This window comes from Megascapheus bottae, chromosome 4 (assembly GCF_031878675.1).
Source record: "Megascapheus bottae isolate mThoBot1 chromosome 4, mThoBot2.hap1, whole genome shotgun sequence".
NCBI classification, from domain to species: domain Eukaryota; kingdom Metazoa; phylum Chordata; class Mammalia; order Rodentia; family Geomyidae; genus Megascapheus; species Megascapheus bottae.
The window spans coordinates 43,756,387-43,776,120 of NC_143512.1; the positions used below are offsets into that span (position 1 = coordinate 43,756,387).

At 39.3% G+C, this 19,734-nt stretch overlaps 1 long non-coding RNA gene across 1 annotated transcript; it reads left to right on the forward strand.

Moving 5' to 3' along the window:
* The first annotated feature begins 331 nt into the window (after positions 1-331).
* On the forward strand, positions 332-16,215 carry LOC150064348 (uncharacterized). Its single transcript, XR_016535151.1, has 3 exons — positions 332-402; positions 1,079-1,253; positions 15,869-16,215. It is a non-coding gene; the product is annotated as an uncharacterized LOC150064348 (long non-coding RNA).
* Positions 16,216-19,734: the final 3,519 nt, after the last annotated feature.

Genomic DNA, 19,734 nt, shown 5'->3' on the forward strand with positions numbered 1-19,734 from the left:
CCACTGTAAGTATGTAAAGCAAGAAGGGATTTGTTGTGAGGATTTAGCAATTTACCCAACCATTGAAGGGCTAGGAAGTGTGAAGTTCAGAGAGAACACTGAAAACATGCAATCACTCAGGAAATGCAGTTTCATAGGAAGCAGCTACCTGTGCCACTTGTCACCTTAGCCTGCTGTGGGTGATTCTCAGGGCATCATCTGGAAGTTCTTAGGGAAAACTAAGGACTCTATGCTGTTTGATAATGTTCACATTCCTGCCTACAGCTATGTAGCAGATAAGCATCTCATTCTTTTCCCCATTCCACAACTGGTCTGAGCAACTTTGGTTGGTAAAACCAAAACCTGAACCCTCCTAGGAAAAGGAAAAGTGATTTCCAGATTTTTACTTCTGGAAGCATATAGGTAAGTGTTTGAATGGGGAAAAAATCCTGCTGAATACTATCAGACATTATTGCACATGTACATTGTGCTTTGTTTAGATTTTCCTGGTGCTGAGCACACTGCCATCATATCTTTTTTATGGCAATAGGCAAACTAGATTGTATCTAATCTGTTGAGAATAAATAGTCCTAAATGAGGACCCTCAGACCTTTGGATCTGAGAGAGTGCATGCTGAAAAACTGTATAAAGTCCAGCTCTGTCAATTACTAGCTGGGTTACACAAATAGGTTTGAACAATGAATTTTCATCTGAAAACATGGAAATGTTAACAGCTATCATACCTGCTTTTCCCCAAAATGGTACAAGTATGAAGTGGCCTATACATGGAAGTGCTTCATAAGCTATACAATATGAAAAAATCTAATTCACTTCTATTGTGCATCATATTTAGTATTTCTATGACTGAGGCATAGAGTCAGACATTTCAAAGATACACTATAAATAAAACAGCAGCCCATGTCCCCTCGGAATTTATTATTTACCAGATGAAACCGTATAAGTGAACTCAAAACACAAGGTAGAACCATAAGAACCATAATGAAATGGAAATGATGGCTGTTTAGTCTGGGAAGGGATCATTTCTGTGTGGGGAAAGATCACTCCTATCAATGATCTATGTAAATCCCTTTTCCCACAGATCTATCTCTCAATCTTGTCACTGTCTGCTGGTTACACTATAATATCTTCCTCACTGATAACTGTACACCCCAAGCCTGACCTCTCCATACTGTCCACTCTACCCTACCGAGCCCACAACCCCATCGAAGATCAATCTGTCCCCCGTGCTGCTCTCAGAAGAACCTATGGCAAAGGTAAGTGTAGTCCTAATCACTATCTGTTTAAACGTTTCCAAAAAGCAAATTCTGAATTGACAGTGGAGTTGCAGTGCCTCCCCTTCCTAGGCAAGGCCCTTCGTGATCTGGCCTGACTCGAGCCACATGGCATGGGCCTTTGTATATGAACTTCATGACATTTGTTGCTAATATTTCTCCAAGCCCCCTTCTTATTAACAGTAGCATAACTATGGAGATAAGGAGATAGATGTTCTAGGAACAAAGAGGTAGATGGGAGAGAGGATAAAGGACAAAAGGCAAGAAGACAGGTAAAAGTCTGCAGTTGGTGATGCATGATGTATACAATACTGGCTGCCAAAGTCAGGACTCGAACTTAGCTCAGTGAAGGAGTCACTGGGGAGGAGAGCTCAGGGGTGTGTGAGCAGATGACAGCCTGTGCCATGCAGGGCCAGAAGCCAGGAAGCAAACCCTCTAAAGAAGCAGAATCAGGTTAAGGAGGAGGAGTAACTGCCCATTAGCAGCCCTATTTTATATTCTTCTAATTTTCCAAATAGTTTCTAGTGGGAAATGGTTGTTGCCCTTAAGATGATGATTAACATTCACACAACACTTTACAGTTTCCCAAGTGTTGCCACCCGTATCTCATCTGAGTATAATAATCTGAGGCCTCCAAATCAAAGTAAGGAATTTTCAAAGGACTGTTAGATCACTTCCTTGACTTCCTACAATGGTAATAATATATCATGGGATTTTAAAAAATTGTTTTCAATTTTTACTTCTAGGCACTGCCCCTGAACTTTTTCATTCAAGGTTAGCAGCCTGTCAGTTGAACCACATCTCCACTCCTAGCTTTTTGGTGACTGATTGGAAATAAGAATCTCTAATCCAGATCTTGAGATTTCAGCCTTCTGAGAAGCTAGGACTACAGACATGAGCCCCCAGCACCCGGGTACCATGATTTGTCCATATTCTGGGGCAGAGGGAGAAAGGGGCATGTAGTATAGGAAGAGTGAACTCATTAGAACATTAAATGTAAATATGCATAGAGAAGTAATAATGACATTCCCTCCTATATAAAACACAATATAAATAAACAAAAAACAAACTTTGTGCTCTTTCTTAAAAACCATGTTCAATTGGTTGTCATTTAACAAGGTAACAAGGTAGAATCTCAAAAGTACATAAACCACCTGGGCACCAGTGTCTCATGCCTGTAATACTAGTTACTCAGGAGGCATAGAGCTGAGAATCACAATTTAAAGCCACCCCAGTCCCCATCCCCACCACCCCCCAAAAAAGTATCTGTGAATACTCATATCCAATTAGTCACCAAAAATTCAGGAATAGAGCTGTGATTCAAGTGGCAGAGTACCAGACTTGAGTGAAAAAGTAAGGGGCTCTTGAACTCCCTGAGTTCAAGCCTCAGTACCAGTACAAAAGAAAAAAAAAACATTACAAGTGAATGACTACAAATTTATGGGATGGGAACTCGGACATCTTCAAGATAATCATCTAGTGGAATGTGAAAGGTTAAAGAGAGCCAGTAGTGAGAAAATACAGGAGAATGTCTTGCTGCTGACTTGCCTCTGGATCTGCTCATGTGTCCAAGGAGAAAGGCAGAGATGTGCAGGAAATAAAAATTATCCTTTCATTCGATCACTAAAAGACTGTTACCCTTTCCTGAACCTTTTGCTCGAGATCTTAAAAGGCTCACTAATTTATTTTGTGGTACTAAACTCATGGATGCTTTATGTGAAGGATATTTTTTCAAGTAACTTTAAAAAAATAACTTCACCAGTCCTTTCCACTATCTTGACTCAAAAACTATGGGCTTATTAATCAACCTGGAGAAACTGCCCCAGACAAACCATGCTTCTGTTCCCAAACTGAAACATGAAAGGACATCACATTCTGAACCCACTGCTTGAAAATCACTTCAAAACTCATTTCCCCCTTTTTATTCCCTTCTTGTTTGTGGAGTTCTTTTCAGAAATAACTACATCTTTGTATTCTTAAGTTTCTGGCAACATTGCTAAGACTATGTAATTCAGACTACAGGACAAGTACCTTTGGGGACAGAAGTGCTTTTACTTGGGACATCTGGTCACTTAGAGGAATGACTTCTTCAAAAAGCAAATTTCATAATATTCTTTTGGGGTCCTACGAGGAGCTTTTCACTTACATAACATTCAGACAAGAGAGAAGTGTTATTCCATGACTTCAGGATTCTTCATGGGAATACGTGATGATACAGTAGCCTTACTCCAACCATCTTTTATGCTAGTGATGATTCCCTAATTATGGAAGGGATGAAAAACATTTGTTGTGCTCCATAGCTGCTTTGGCAGCTAAAGGAAATTATCATAAGTTGGTGGTATAAAAATTCATACATTTACTGCCTTGTACATTTAGAGGCCAGAAAGCTTAAATCGGTACCTCTAGACCATAATCAGAACTTAGGTGTGTGAGCTTTCCTCTGAAAGCTCTAGAGATTTCTTTGACTTGGTCACCTTCTACACCTGTTTTTTGCACCCTTCTGCCTCCTTTTTCTTCAAAGCCAGCAATATGGCATCTTGTTTCCATGGTCATTCTGTTTCCCCCCTCATTGCCAAACTGCAGCCTTTCTCATGAGAACACTTGGGGTAATTTTAGGCAGACCTAAATAACCCAATATAATTTTACTATCTCAGAGCCTTAATTTAATCTTAACAGCAAAGTCCCTGTTACACTACTGCAACATTCACTTATCTAGAGATGAGGGCTTGGCCATCTATTACAGGACTATTCTGAACCTGTCACAGTTTTTTTCCCCCTCAATTCTCACACCTGCTTTGAAAAGAGATGTTCTTTCCACACAGCAGAGACCATTAAGAAATGTGTCATTAAAGGGTGATATTGATCAAAAGGCATTGTATTCATAAATATGTCACCTCCTTCATACCACTACTTTAAGATAGCAACAACAATAAAAGTTGAGTCATAAAAAAACAGAAGTGTGTCATTGTTTCAGATAATCAGTGGCAGAATCAAAGTTCAAACCCAGATTTTTTGGATTTATTGACAAAGTAAAGTGGGGGAGGAGGAGGGGGCAATGAATGATATAAAGAAAAATTGATGACATGTTTCCCAATGTTTCCCTCAAATTTCCTTCCAGATTTCCCCAGAAATAGGCCAGTCATTACCCTTTATATCTGCCTGCCATGGGAAAGGCTGAAGTTGAACTCTTCGTAGAATCCAATCCCCTTTTAGCACTTTTATGCTTTCAACTTGCGTCATGAGAGAAAATGTGTATTCTATCCTATGTGCCAGGCAAGGTCTTTGTGGTTTTATATGAATCAACTCTTTAACCCACCTAACAGCCCTGTGCCATAGGTGCTATCATTATGTTATTACTCAGGTGAGAAAACTGAGACACATAGGGTAAAATACTTTTCACTAATCTTTTTGTAGACTGTGAGTCCATCCAAGTATGGTTCACTACTGGCAACTACACATTTATATGCACTGTATAGAAATAAATATGTATTCATTTGCATATGAAAGTATATGTAAATATTTGTCTTGTGCCATTATACATAAATGTATTTAAACTATATATAGTATATATCATATATACATTTATTAAAGAATTTATTAACATTGATTTTTACATCATATTTCAAATGACATGTTTAACAAATAAAAGTGTTCAAGAAGGGAATCTCTATATACAATCACTGGCACTTAGTTTTTAGAACATAACGAAAATTAGGCTCAGGGTTTGTATATCCTAGATACATATTAATTTAGGAAATAAAATATTATGTCTATAGAGTATATAGCCCATCATAGAGTTTTATGTCTATATAGTTGTTTATATCTCCAGCTATACATATATTTTTAAATCTCCTAATTTGCAAATTCTACAGTGGCAATTTTATTCTGATTCCCCATATTTTTCATAGTTCAGTATACAGGATTATTTCATAGCTCACTGTAAGGATTTGGGCAAATGAATATTGATGGGAATTACATTTTTTTCCCATGCATATATGATATGGAGTACACAGGTTGAAGTGCAACAATAGTAACAGGGGGGAGGCAGGGACACAGGCCCTGCTCCACAGTTGACCTGAAATAATGGTTGGCTACATGGTTCTTGGCATAATAGCAGTCCTAATCCATGGCTTCCAACTAGGGTTTTGCCAACACTAGTGGTGATCCAGATGCTTCATTCTCATGTCATTAAAGTTGAAGTTTCATGTGTACACTTTTCCTCAAACTGTCATCTTGACTCTGAAGAAATCTTTCTAGCAAACTGCTCTTCCTTGGGTCTTAGAAATGCCCTTCTATTTATTTAAGAATGCCACAGTAATATACATATCTTCATTAATGTTATCATTATACTGCCTTTCTGAAGAACTAGTAAGCTTGTCTTTAAAAACATCTTTGCTAACTTTGCACTTAAGTTTCCTTAGATCTCTTTCATGAGATCAAAGCCAATGTGGGGCACCTAATGTCATGAGCTATCAGCCCCTTGAATACCTCCAGGATAAGATCTGAAGGCCATGGATCTGCATGGATCATCATTGGTTCTTCTGTTGTCTGCATGTCAATCTCAGTGCAGTAACACTATGCAATGGATGGAGATTTACATCCAAACCTATGGCTATCTCTTTGTTAGGATTTTCTGCCAAGTTTTCATCTCACATGTTTCCTGATTTCTTCATGTCCTCTCTTGGATTTCAGTCTACTCCATTCTACAGCTTGTTCATTTCATATTTGTTTTGCTGCTCTACTTTCCCTGTGATAGGGGAATAAATTGTGTGATTTTTTTTTCAGTGAAGCAATTAGACATTTCCCAGTGCCTTGTTTTGTTTGCACTGGAAATTTGAGTCCTTTGTTGCAACTGTTAAAAGATGTACCGAAAACTGATTTACTCTCATTTACTTGTTTTGAGTGTCACCTAATCTCTTGTTATCATTCATAAAAATGAGGCACCATTATAATTGCCCAAATCCTAGTTTGCACTTACTGAGCCCCAAAGAGGCAAAACATTCAAGGTAATAATGTAACAGAATATAAAATCAACATACAAAACTCAGTAACTTTTCTTTATATGAAAATTAACAGCCTGAAAAAGAATTCAGGAAAATAATTCCATTATTAGCAGCCTCAGATTATATAGAGACTTAACCAAAGAAGTAAAAGACTTCTACACTTTAGACTATAAAACATTGAAGAAAGAAATTGAAGAAGATACCAGAAGATAGAAAGACCTCTCATGTGATATGCGGGAAGAATTAATATTATAAAAATAGCAAAACTGCAGAAAGCAATCTACAGATTCAAATAATGCTCATTAAGGTCACAGTATCATTCTTCCATCTTAAAATGCATGTGAAAGCATATTAATTAAACAGATAGTTCTCAGAAGAAGATACACAAAAGGATAATAGACACATGAAAAATATTAAATATCCTAAAACATAAAGAAAATGCAGGGAGGGAAATGGGGACCAGAACATGAGAAAGGGTATCAATGTTTGTGAAGTAATGCACCTTCTATCTGGTGAATATAATGCAACCCTTCTATTAATGACAATAAAAATATATTAAAAAAGAAAATGCAAATCAAAACTATACTAAGAGTCCATCTCACTCCAGTTAGGGTAATAGTCATTAAGAAAACAAAGAATGCAGGGAACAATAGAATCCTGATATGTTGTTGGTAGAAATATAAACTAACATAACCAGTATGGAATACTCCAAAAACTAAAAATACATTTACCTTATGACCCATCATACTACAATTAAACAAAATGTTTAAAAAGTATATAAGAGGGGAAAACCAAGACTGGTGGGGGGTGTGGGGGGTGTGGGGAGTGTGGGGGGGAGGGTAATGGGTACCAAGACATGTGAAAGGGTATCAATGTATGTGAATTAATGCACCTTCTATCTGGCAAATATCATGTAACCCTTTTACTAATTACAATAAAAAATGTGAAAAAAATAAAATAAAAAGTATATAAGATACCTCCATACTCATATTTATTGCAGCTCTGTTCACAAACTAAATATGAAACCAGTTGAGGTGCCCAAAAACCAATGAATGAAAAATATATAGTACATATAGGCAATTATTCAACCATAAGGAAGTGAAATTATGCCATTTACAGTAAAATGGGTAGAACCAGAAATCATCATGTTGAGTAATATAAGCCAAGATTTTAAAAAATCATGTGTATATTTTCATTTGTGGAATATATACCTAAACCATATACATGTACATAGATACATACACACATTGTAACTGTGGGGATAGTAGGAGAAAAAGGATGATGAATAATATTGAAATAAATTATGTCTATGTAAGAAAATAGCATAAGGAATGTCACAGAAAGTTATTCGATGATAGGGAGGTAGGAGAGTGGAGAAACCATAGAGAAGGTGAATCTTAAGTTGTAATAAATACAAATGTGAAATGCTATGGTAAATCACCTTGTACAATTATTCCATGTTAAATAAAAAGAGCACAAGAAAAAGAATGACAACAAAGTAAAACAGGCTCTGTTAGGAAGGGAGTATAGCATGAGAAAGAAGGGACAACAGAAAGGGTGAATGAGGATGACTATGGCTGAAATATGCATGTATGAAAACTGAACAGTAAAATCAGATGAAATTTCTTTTAAGAAGGAGGAGGAGGAGCTAGGCACCAGTGGCTTATGTTTGTAATCCTAGATATTCAGGCTGCTGAGATAGGCAGATCCTTGTGAGACTCTTATCTCCAATTAACCACTCCAGTGCCAGAAGTGGTACTGTGGCTCAAGTGGTAGAACACTAGCCTTGAGCACAAAGAGGCTCAGGGATAACTGCCCAGGCCCTGAGTTCACAAGTGCCAAAAAAAAAAAATAATAAATAATAAAAGAAGGAGGAGGAGGAGGAGGAGAATGAGGAGATAAGAGAATGGGGAAGTGGCAAGGAAGAGGGATAAAAGTGAAAATCAAAATGAAACAAAGAATGAAACAAAGGAATAGACAACTAGAACATATCGGGGGAACTATATAGCTTATATGAGAACATTGTACCATTTATTTTTTTAATTATTATTGTAAAAGTGATGCATTTCTTCTTTTTGAACAGTGTCATCTTTGTTTCATTTATTTTAAGAGACGAGGCTATGAGTTCTAATATGGGATACAATGTTGCAGGCTCTGGCATCTATTCCTTAAGGCTGTCCAGAGACTGAGTTTTCTCTATTTAAAAAAATCAGCTTGGGAATGTGGCTTAGTGGTAGAATGCTTGCCTGGCATGCATGAAGGCCTGGGTTTAATTCCTCAGTACCACATGAACAGAAAAGGCCAGAAGTGGAGCTGTGGCTTAAGTGGCAGAGTGCTAGCTAGTCTTGAGCAAAAGAAGCTCAGGGACAGTGCTTAGGCAGGCCCTGAGTTCAAGCCCTAGGACTGGCAAAAAAAAAAAAAATAAGAAAGAAAAAATAGTAAATAAAAATTCTTCATTCCTGAGCAGCACTGAACTTTTAAAATCTGATGGAGGGGCCCTAGGAGGACCTGGAACATTATATGATCATGGAGAGACCCTGGCAAAGACTTCCCCTGGGCTCGGTAAGAAGCCACCAGGTTGGAGGATGGAGCCCAGGTCATGAAGTTGACAGTGTCAGGGGTCACTACCCTGATATGAGCATGAAAGGGGTAGGGACTTGAGGCTTTCCTCATTTGCCTGCTTGTGGCCCCCTCTACTATTTTTCTGCGCTCTGGTAGGAGGTTCCTAAGAAAGCCCTGTTGACTCCCGCTTGGAACGCATTTTCAGTCATTGGAAGTAGCTATCTTGCAGAATCTCTTTAATGGAAGGCCCTAACCCATTTTGGTAACATTGCTTGGCCTCAGTACAAATTGGGGAATGGAGACATTTGGCCCCAAATGGAAATTTATATTACAGTATTATTCTCCAACTTAATTTGCCCTATAGAAAGTAAAAAAAAAAATCAGAGATTCCCATATGTTCAGATCTTTATGGAATTGAGATAAAACAGATATCAAGCTTGGCAATCAGAAGATGTTTAACCACATCAAGAAAAAAACCAAACCTTCTTTAGCATTGCAATTCAATCTCAAAAGGAGAACAACTGATCGTGGCTGGGATTTGGGTGGAGGACACAGCTATTGTGTACCCCAATAGAGATTCTGCCATATGTCCCTCTCTAGCCAACTCTGCCGGAAGAAAACACACTCTATCCCTTCTAGACTGCTTCTTCCTAAATCCTTCATGTTCCTCCTGCAGGGAGCGGCAGCTGGAAGAAATGAGACCATGTGGGTACCTTTCTCATTTGCAATGGGTACTGTTAGATAATGCATGAGGGGGGATAAAAAACACAACTAAAGAGACTCTCAGGACCTAGATCACATCATGCAGGGGCTCGGAGACATAGTTGGTCATCTTTGTATCTGAAAACATCTTTCTGAGCCACTCCCTCTGCGGGCCTCCCAACGAGAAGCACTGCATTCAGAATGTTTCCTAACGGCCTTCTGATGAGCAGCATGCAATAACTGCACCTCTCTCTTCCAATCAGTATGAAGTTAGAGATCCTCTGGAACTATCAGTCAAATCAGGGCAACAGAGGAGTTATAAACCCATGGGTCCAACTTTCTTAGCAATGCTAAAATGCTTCCATGAGAGAAAATGTGTCAATCAATAAGGATAAGGTTACAAATAAAGATAGGATTATAGAGGCTCCTATTAAGTATGCTAGTATAGATCTTGACCCTTAGAAGGACCAAATAGTTGTAAAAACCCACCAAAAACTTCAGAAACAGGCTTTGGTTCCCTGAGTAATAGCTAACAACTGGTAGAGCCTTCCTTCCACATTTGTAATAACGGGTCTAGGTAGAAGAGGAAAAATGGAGGGAGAGTGGGGAAAGGAAAGGCTCAAGAGCAAATTTGATTTGGGGCCGTCTTTGGAGTTAGCTTGGCATTTCCAAGTCATTCAACGAAACCCTCTCAGAAAACACAAGAAAAAGATGCTTACCAAACTGCCAGCGACCAGGACAACAGAACCAAGAATGCCCACAAGGATGGCAACTTCCTAAAATGTGCTAGCCTATCAATGGGCAAAAGAAATTGTCTCTAGACAAGTGCTAAAGGTTGATTGATGGCTCTGTCCAACTCTAGCTGTCAAGGCCATCTGTACCCCTCCATGACCACATACAATGGCCCTTGGAGATTTATGGTAATGCCACCTTATTGATACGAAGGCCACCTGTTCAGGCTTGCTTTCTCACCCTGGACCTCTTTTCTGTAAATCCTGTAAAGAGACAGAAACTGAAGAAAAGCCTTGTCAAGACCTTTAACTCGCAATTGCTCCTGCTTGGTGGGAAAGTGAGTGACATGTCACCATTTTTTCATTACGCCAATAACCTTCCCCATTAAAAGGGAGAAATTTCTTACAAGTTTGGAGAACTATCATCACTTTAACGAATCCTGGAAAAAAAATCACACTAAGTGAAATAAGTCAGAACCAAAGAGACATAGACTGCATCGTTTCCCTCATTTATAATATTTATGTCTAGGATAGTCCTAGAAAAGGATCACAATAGTGCAATAGCTATGTACATATGACTATATAAGATGAGGCTAAGTGACATGAACTCCAAGAGAAGGACGCAAGAGGTTTTTCTTTGTGGTTGTTATTTTTAACATACTATGTGAAGTTATTTCTTTTTTTTTTTCAGTTTTTTCCCCCTGTGAATTATCCCCTGTTGCCACTGTATTTGATTTTGGTACCCTGTGCATTGTACATATGTTTATCTGAATTACAGAAGGGAAGGGGAACAGCAAAACAATGAGATAAAGGACAAAAAGCAAACCAAAGCAACAGAGATACTTACAAGACACTATGTTGGAAATGAACTTTACTACTTGCTGGAGGGATCTAGAAGGAAGGAAAGTGGAGAAAAACAAGAGAGGGTAACAATGTTCAATAAGAAATGTCCTCACTACCTTACGTATGTAACTGTAACCTCTCTGTATGTCACCTTAACAATAAAATTAAAATTTCAAAAAGACCCAACCAAGCTTTCCTTAGCTTGTTTACATGGCAATATTTCTGTATCTTGACTTTCAGCCCCAGAATGCCACTTATGAAGTCTTAGAGAAGGTGGTTTTTAAGCTTGCCCCTGCCCCATAAAAATAACAATTAAAAATATCCTAGCAAACTAGAGAGCAAATAAATGATATTTTTCCTCTAAGCATATCTACAAAACTTGTTTCAAAAGCCAATCTTCAGTGGAATATACAAGATATCATCATGATTTTTTTTTCTGAGTGGTTAGAAAGAGAACATATCTACTTGTCATGGGCAGAGGTGATATGTTGTGAAGTTTCCCTTGAAGTATAAGATCTCTTCACTTAGGGTCCTTCACTTGAATCGCAGAATAAGAAATTCTGGACAAGTCATGATGGTAATAGAATCTAGCAAGAAAACAGACAAAAAGCAGACATAGACAGAGAAAGAAGGGCAGGGGCACAGTAACAGAATGTGAAAGCTTTTGTAGGGAAATAGAGACACAGAGAGACCAGACATGCAGACACACACACACACACACCCTGAGACACCAGAGCTCCTTGGGCCATTGGGGTATTTCTAGGGTAAAGGCAGGAGGTCTGGCTTCAAAGATAGGTGCTTTAGTTTTTTTTTCCTCTAATCACATCAGTTGTTACTTTCTGTGTTTCCAGGTAACACTGTATCCTGCCATAAAACAGATACTTATCCTTGAGACCAGGAGCTTCCCTGTTACCTGCATTTTGGGGCAGGAGGTGACTTAAGCTGGGGGAAGCATTTTCCTTTGGAAGGCACACATCCAGCCAGACAAGTGTTAATTGCTGGAGTGAAGAATAGATCCCGCAGAAAGGAATGCATCCTGTTGTCTACCTTTGAAGCAAAGATGGCATTGTTATGCTTCTAAATAACATAGCTCTGAGTTGCCTTTACCAAGCCTCAGTTTCCTTAAGTTATGCTGCTTCATTTCCCCTAAAATGACTTTTGTTGCCTTAATCTTAAGGGAAGTACATGGAGAAGTACTGTCTTTATCTGTTGTAAGCTGACCATTCCTCATTTTTTCCTCATTTACCCTGCTTCACTCTCACTTTCTCAGTCCCTTCATGGAAGGTCATCACAAAGCTTCATGACTTGACCCTGGTCATCACCACTGAGAGGCACTCTCTCGGATTCCCTGAGCTCTCTTTCTGAACAAATCATTTGGAACACAATTTAATAGATGACAAATGTAATTTTGCCCTGTGTCAAACCAACCACAAAGGCCAATCAAACAACCTTCGCCTTCCCACTTTTTTAAAAATATAGTTTGTTCAGAGGACAAAGACTTTTCCAGTGAAAATGGGCAACTAGACTTCACTCTAGTCCCTCCTTTATAGGACTCCAAATACCTTTTAGTTTTCATGAACAGCTCCACAGGTCAAAGTTTTGCTGAGCCACATGGAAAAGGCCACGGAAGTAGCTGCTGAGCCCACCCTCAGTTGGTGACTGCAGCACCCTGCAGCATCTACTAATTGAGCTAGCCTGGAGGCCTCAGCCTCCTGAGGAACAAGCCCTAACACTCAGAAAATTGGCTTGGGATGCTGCCCATTTCCTATTAAGGGGAAGGATGGCTCCGCAGGCCCATCTTCATCTCAGCCCCTTCGAAACGGAAGTGATGGAGATGGAAGGCCTTTGCTGACTTCTGTGTTCCCGAAGATCCCCCAAGTGAAGCAAGCTGCAATACAAAATGTCATCATTTCAGGACACATGCAACAAGCAACACTACACTATGGACACTGGATTTTGCTGGTACCTGATCCGAGCCCTCATATGTGCCCCCTACCAACTGGAGACCTCGTCTTTGTCGTGTCACACAGGTATAAGCACTGATCCTGTTACAGAGGGAGCACACCAAAAAAATCGTAAGCAATCCAAAGAGTAGTAAACTGTAGCTGGGCTTGTTTTTCTGGGTCAAACCCTACTTCCCAAAATCAGATCCTAAGGAGATCAAACACCCAAGTTCCTAGAACTAAGAGCAGCAAACTACAAGCCAGGGGTAATCCTAACCACTCAGGAGGCTGAGATCTGAGGATCGTGGTTCAAAGCCAGCCCAGGCTTTGAATTAACCACCATAAAACTGGAAGTGGCACTGTGGCTCCAGTGGTAGAGTGATAGCCTTGAGCTGAAGAGCTCAGGAACAGCGTCCAGGCCCAGAGTCCAATCCCCACAACCGACAACAAAAGCACATAAGTATGGCCTCAAGCTGCCATTCAGAAGACAGCCCTCAAAATCCTCCAGAGATAGGAGAAATGCAGAAAGAATACAACTGTACTTTGTTTTTCTTCACTCACAGTGTAATTGTGTTTCTTGTCTTCTGCCTTATCCATCTTGGCTTGAACTCCACCGAAGAGTCCTTTCCCTCATTGCTAGCAATGAGATTCTATAAATCACGAGTGCTTCCTGTTCACTGGTGTATCTTTGCCTCTGTATCTGCTGCTGGCCATCCTTTCTTCCATGTGAGTCTGCCTTTCTCTTTATTTCTACCATTTAACACATCCAACTAGCTCTGGGTCCACAGACAAATAGCAATCTTAGATCAGAGAACACTTTATTGGGTCAATGACTCCCCAGTCCTCATTTCTCAGAAATGTAGTCCCATTTCTTGGGAAATTCCTTAATGATGTACACGTTCTCAGCACAATCATCCAACTGTCTATACAAGTGCTTGAGACTGGAGTCTTAAGGCACTGGACTGAACACACTGCCCACTCTTGATTTCTTTTGGGGATGTATTGTTATCTTGGAATCACTTCTGCTTTAAAGAATCTAGATTTTTGTTTAAGTAAATCTCCCTTGTTAAATGCTCTTCTGTGCGTCTGTCCTTGCATTACTTCTTTGGAGAGATCACAGATGGCCATCCATCTCTCCTGACAGTCACTCCTTTATATATTCTTTTAAAACCTGACTGCTCAAAATACGCTTCTGAACCCAGTAGCCTAAGAATCACGGGGTCGTGTTGGATATACAGTCTCAGACCCTACTGCAGACCTACTGAATCAGAATCTGTATTTCAACAACTTTCCCACGTATTCATGTGCCCATAAAAGTTTGCAGAGCTCTCCTTAGGCTGGGCACCAGGGGTTCATGCTTGTAATTCTAGAGATTCAGAAGGCTGATCTCTGAGGATCATCACAGTTTGAAGCCAACCCAGGAAGGAAATTCCATGAGACTCTTACCACCAATTAACTACCATAAAAAAGTAGCTCAAGTGGTAGAGTGCTAGCTTTGAGAAAAAAAAAAGCTCAGGGACAGTACCTTGGCCCTGAGTTCAAGCCCCAGACCTGGTACACACACACACACACACACACACACACACACACACACACACACACACTTTAATCCTTTGTCTCTAGCCTCCTCCTTTCAAATCTGAATGTCTATGACTTGTCAGTTCCATAAACTGTTCTTTTTAAGCACCTGTATACATGAAAAATAGTAATGTTATTCAAGAGACAGATTTTTTAATATTTCTCCTCAAAATGCTCTGCATCGAGCATAAAGCCTCCTAACCCCCAAATGCTCAGAGTGACCTATCTTCAGACACTGCACTACAGGTGAGTCAGGGAGACAGTAGCTCCAGTGGACTGAGACTGGCAGTTCCATGTCACCAGATAGAAGGTACTCCACAGGGTGACAAAAACAATAAAGACCCTCAATAGCTCACATGCGTCAACCACTAGGCATCTTTTATCACAACGTATTTCATCTTCTTGCTCTTGCCTCCAGATTCTATGGCACCTGGCTGTGGAAACTTGTGCATGAGTCACTGCTATAGAACAGAGCATTTAAGGCAATGCTTTGTAAAGAGTCTCATGAGTAGTTTGTGATCCCCAGAATCCAGCATGCATTTTTTAAAATTTTATTTCATTTTATTGTCAGGGTAATATATAGAGGGATTACAGTTACATTTGTCAGGTAGCAGGTACATTACTTCTTGAACATTGTTACCCCTTCCCAAGTTTTTCTCCTACTTTCCTCCCCCCACCCCTCCCACTCATCTTGTTTTTCCCTTACTTTCCCTTTTTCAAATAAATAAATAAATAAATGTGTATACAATATACCAGATACCACGTTCAGATACACTAACAACACCAGCATGTCTTTTTAAGCCAAGTTCTCGAACAGGACATCAGCCTAACTTAACTCTTAAAGCAGAATAGAAAAATGCTGTGAAGAAATTGACAACCTTTAGAGCATCTGACCCACTGATCCCTAATTGCCTCACAGTCCTACAGTAGGGGTTGACATACTAGACATTTTAAATAATTTTTATTTCTGTGTACATAAAATATTACTCTGGACACCAGTGGCTCATACCTGTAATCCTAGTTACTTAGGAAACTGAGACCTGAAGATTACAATTTAGGACAGCCAGTCCAGGCAGAAAGTTTGTGAGATACATATCTCTGATTAAGCACCAAAAGTTGTAAGTAGAGCTGTAGCTCAAGTGGTAAACAACCAACCTTGATAGAAAAAGATAAGTGACAGCACCAGACCTTGAGTGCAAAATACATGTAAAATGTCTTTTCTTTCTGTGTTCCAGAAACAAATTGAAATACATCAAGGGACAAAAGCACCACGGAAATCTTAGAATTCTACTGGTTGGATGACCTCAGAAAGTGAACATAAAAAGCAAGAGAATCAGAAAACCAAAGGAAGGAAAGAGCAGCAGGGTTGGAATGTTGATGGCAGAAGTGGAATCAGGGAAAATAACACCAAGGTCAGAGATGAAAAGAGAACTGTGTAGAGATGCTAGAAATTAAAACACAGTCAGAGATGAAGACTGCCTCCCACATGCTCAGACAACACTTAGTACATGGGGGAAATGGGAAAGGAAGGACTCGAGTATGTCAGTGAAAAGAGCTCACATCACAAAGCAAATAACAAAAAGGGAAGGAGAACCTAGAAGGAGAACCTAGAATATTATCAGAGTCCATTCAAATCCAACCTCTAAATCACAGGTAGATGCTTACAAAACACCAAGCAGGATAATAAGCTACTGAGAAAAAATGGCAAAGAACAAAATTCTCAGACAGCTAGAGAAAAAGCCACATTAAGTCTAGAAGGAAAAAAAAAAGGAATTAGAGTTTTCTGCAGAAACCACACAAGCCAAAAGACAGTGCAGTAACATTTTGAAGTGCTAAAGGAAAAACTGTTGTCATTCAGAATTCTAAATTCGAGGGAAAAAAAAAGGAAGGAGGAAATAAAGGTTTTTCTCAAATACCAGCTAATTCTCTGCCACTAATCTTCACAGAAAAATGTAAAGGAAGTTTTTCAAGCATAAGATGAATACCAGAAAGAAACATGAACCTATACAAAAATATAAAGAGAAAAAGAATGGAAATAAATGACACATGCACAAAAAATCATTTTCTCATTCTAATTGCTTTAAAAGTAACTATATAGAAGAAAAAAAGACTAGCAATATTTTAGGTTTAAAGCATACATAAAAAGTAAACAGGGCTGGGAATGTGGCTTAGTGCTAGAGTTTTGGCCTAGCATACATGAAGTCCTCAGTAACACATAAACTGAAAAAGCTGGAAGTGGTGCTGACTCAAATGATAGAGTGCTAGCCTTGAGCAAAAGAAGCTCAGGAACAGCACCCAGACCCTGAGTTCAAACACCAGGACTGGCTTAAAAAAAAAAAAAGTAAAATGGTCAGGCAACTATTAGAGGCTCACACTTTCAATCCTAGCTACTCAGGGGGCTGAGATGTGAGGATTCTGAACAAAAATGTTCATGAGAATATATCTCTAACCAATGAAAAAGTCAAACTGGAGGCATGGCTCAAGTGGTAGAGTGAACATTGATTCAATACAAATCAAGATACTAAAATTAAAAAATACTGGAAACATGTATATATCTAATTACATTTTATATGCAGACTGGCATTCTTTTATGAGAGAAGGTTAAAAAATAAAACTTATTTGTATAGAAATTAAAATTTGGGTGTTAAGAAGAGTAAGCTGAGGCATAACAAAGAAGGAAGATAAAAGAGGATAGGAAGATTTCAGGTATAACCACAGAGTAATCTAGTTCAGTAGTTGAAGAGAATGGTCATAATGTCAGAGATGGCCAAGAGGTAGAAAAATTAAGAAAAAATAAAGAAGGTGGTCGAATACACTACTGGATAGAATAGTTTTTAAGAGATAAGAAAAGTAAAACAATATATGGCCATGTAGGAGGAAGCTGAACTCCAGGATAGGGAAACAAGACATTCATCCTGTGGTTGTTATTTTTAATGTACTATGTAAAGTTCTTTCTTTATCTTTTTTTTGTTCTATTGTTGTTGTTTTCCCATTATGGGTTGTTCCCTGTTGTCCTTGTATCTGTCTCTGGTACTTGGTGTACGGTATATACATTTATTTGTTTATTTGAATCAGGGAAGGGAAAGGGAAAAACAAGATGATGAGACAGCAGACAAGGAGTGAACCAGTGTAACAGTGATGTTCACAATATGTTGGAAATGAACTTTCCACTTGAAGGGGTTGGGGGTAAAGTGAGAGAAAAACATGGGAAGGGGCAACAATGTTCAAAAAAGTAATGTATTCACTACCTTATGAACGTGACTGTAACTCCTCTATACATCACCCTGACAATCCAATTTTTTAGGAAAAGAAAAAGAGCAAATAGGAAAAACTGACTATAAATAAGAGAGGAAAGAATGAAAAAATTTTACATTTTTTCTTTCTTGTTGAGAACAATGAATGTTGGCTGGAGTTTACCAGCAAAATGGATACATGTTTTCAATGTCTGTATGGCCACAGGATCCTGGCCTGAAAAGGGACAGCATAGGACCAGTATTCTGTGGTTAGCAAAAGCTTGGATCAGAAAGCATTCTGCTCCTCTCAAAGCCCACACTTTGCCTTACTCAGGAAACCCAGTGGCAGTTCTGAGTTTTCCATGGGGATCTTTTCCTTTTTCTACCTAGGCCTCTAGTTTCTGTTCATGGCATTGATTATAACAGTAGTTTCATGAGTAGTGTATGAGTATGTAAAAACCTCTCAAATTGTACATTTTTAAAATAGTTACTTATGTCAATCTCAATAAGCCTAAAAATAAAAGTAAAAAGTGGATCAGGATAATTCATGTGAATGTGTTCAATTTGAGCTGGCTTCATGTAATTATCTTGCTCCACTTGGTATCTGAACAAAACCAGTCTCCACCCTCTAATCCACTTCTCACCAGCACTCAGAATAAAATATGGAGGATTTTCATCAGAGCTAAACTCCTTCATAAGCTATTGACTGAAGGTCTAGAATTCCAATAGCTATGACTAGCTTTAAAAAAATTCCCATGAGGGCCAGGAGTTTGGCCTAGTGGTAGAATGCTTGCCTAGCATGCACAAATACCCGGGTTCGATTCCTCGGTACCACATACTTAGAAAAAAGCCGGAAGTGGTGCTGAGGCTCAAGTGGTAGAGCTCTAGCCTTGAGAAAGTCCACGGACAGTGCTCAGGCCCTAAGTCCAAGCCCAAGACTGGCAAAACAAAAAAAATTCCCATGAGTGGGAGGAGGGAAAACAGGGGAAAAGAAAAGGGGTAGCATCGATCAAGATCTACTGACTCATACCCGGAATTGAAACCTCTTTGTACAACTATATAATAACAATTAATATAATTAATAATAAACTTCCAATGGAAATAGGCTTCAAGACAAATATACCAAAAGTAACTTGCCTTCATAACCCTTATATTAAACATCTTTTAGCCAATTTGTTATTTCCCAACCACCCCTCTCTCTGGACAGTAATTGTCAGCAATAGCTACTTTAAGTCCTCCCTTTTCCATTATGTCACAGGATCCTTAAAAAAGTCTGGGGCCGGGAGTTTGGCCTAGTGGTAGAGTGCTTGCCTAGCATGCACGAAGGCCCGGGTTCAATTCCTTGGTACCACATACTTAGAAAAAGCCGGAAGTGGTGCTGAGGCTCAAGTGGTAGAGCTCTAGCCTTGAGAAAAATCCAAGGACAGTGCTCAGGCCTGAGCTTAAGGCCAGGATTGGCAAAAAAAAAAAAAAAAAAAAGTCTGGCTGGGCACGGTGACTCATACCTGTAATCCTAGCTGAGATCAGGAGGCTGAGATCTGAGGATCAAGGCTCAAAGCCAGCCCAGGCACAAAAGGACCTGAGACTCTTATCTCCAATTAACCTCTAGAAAATAGGATATGGGGCTGTGGCTTAACAGATAGGGCAGTAGCCTTGAGCTGAAGAGCTCAGGGACAGCATCCAGGCCCAAAGTTCAAGCCTCACAACTGACCAAAAAAAGTCTGAATCCGCTACTATGATGCTGTATTATCACATGATTAAGTAGCTTTCACTTTTTATTCAAAATTAAAATCTCACACTGGGCAATTCTATTATGACTTCTACATCTAGGGGAAAGTCACCCCCAATTTGGCAACAAGGACATCTAG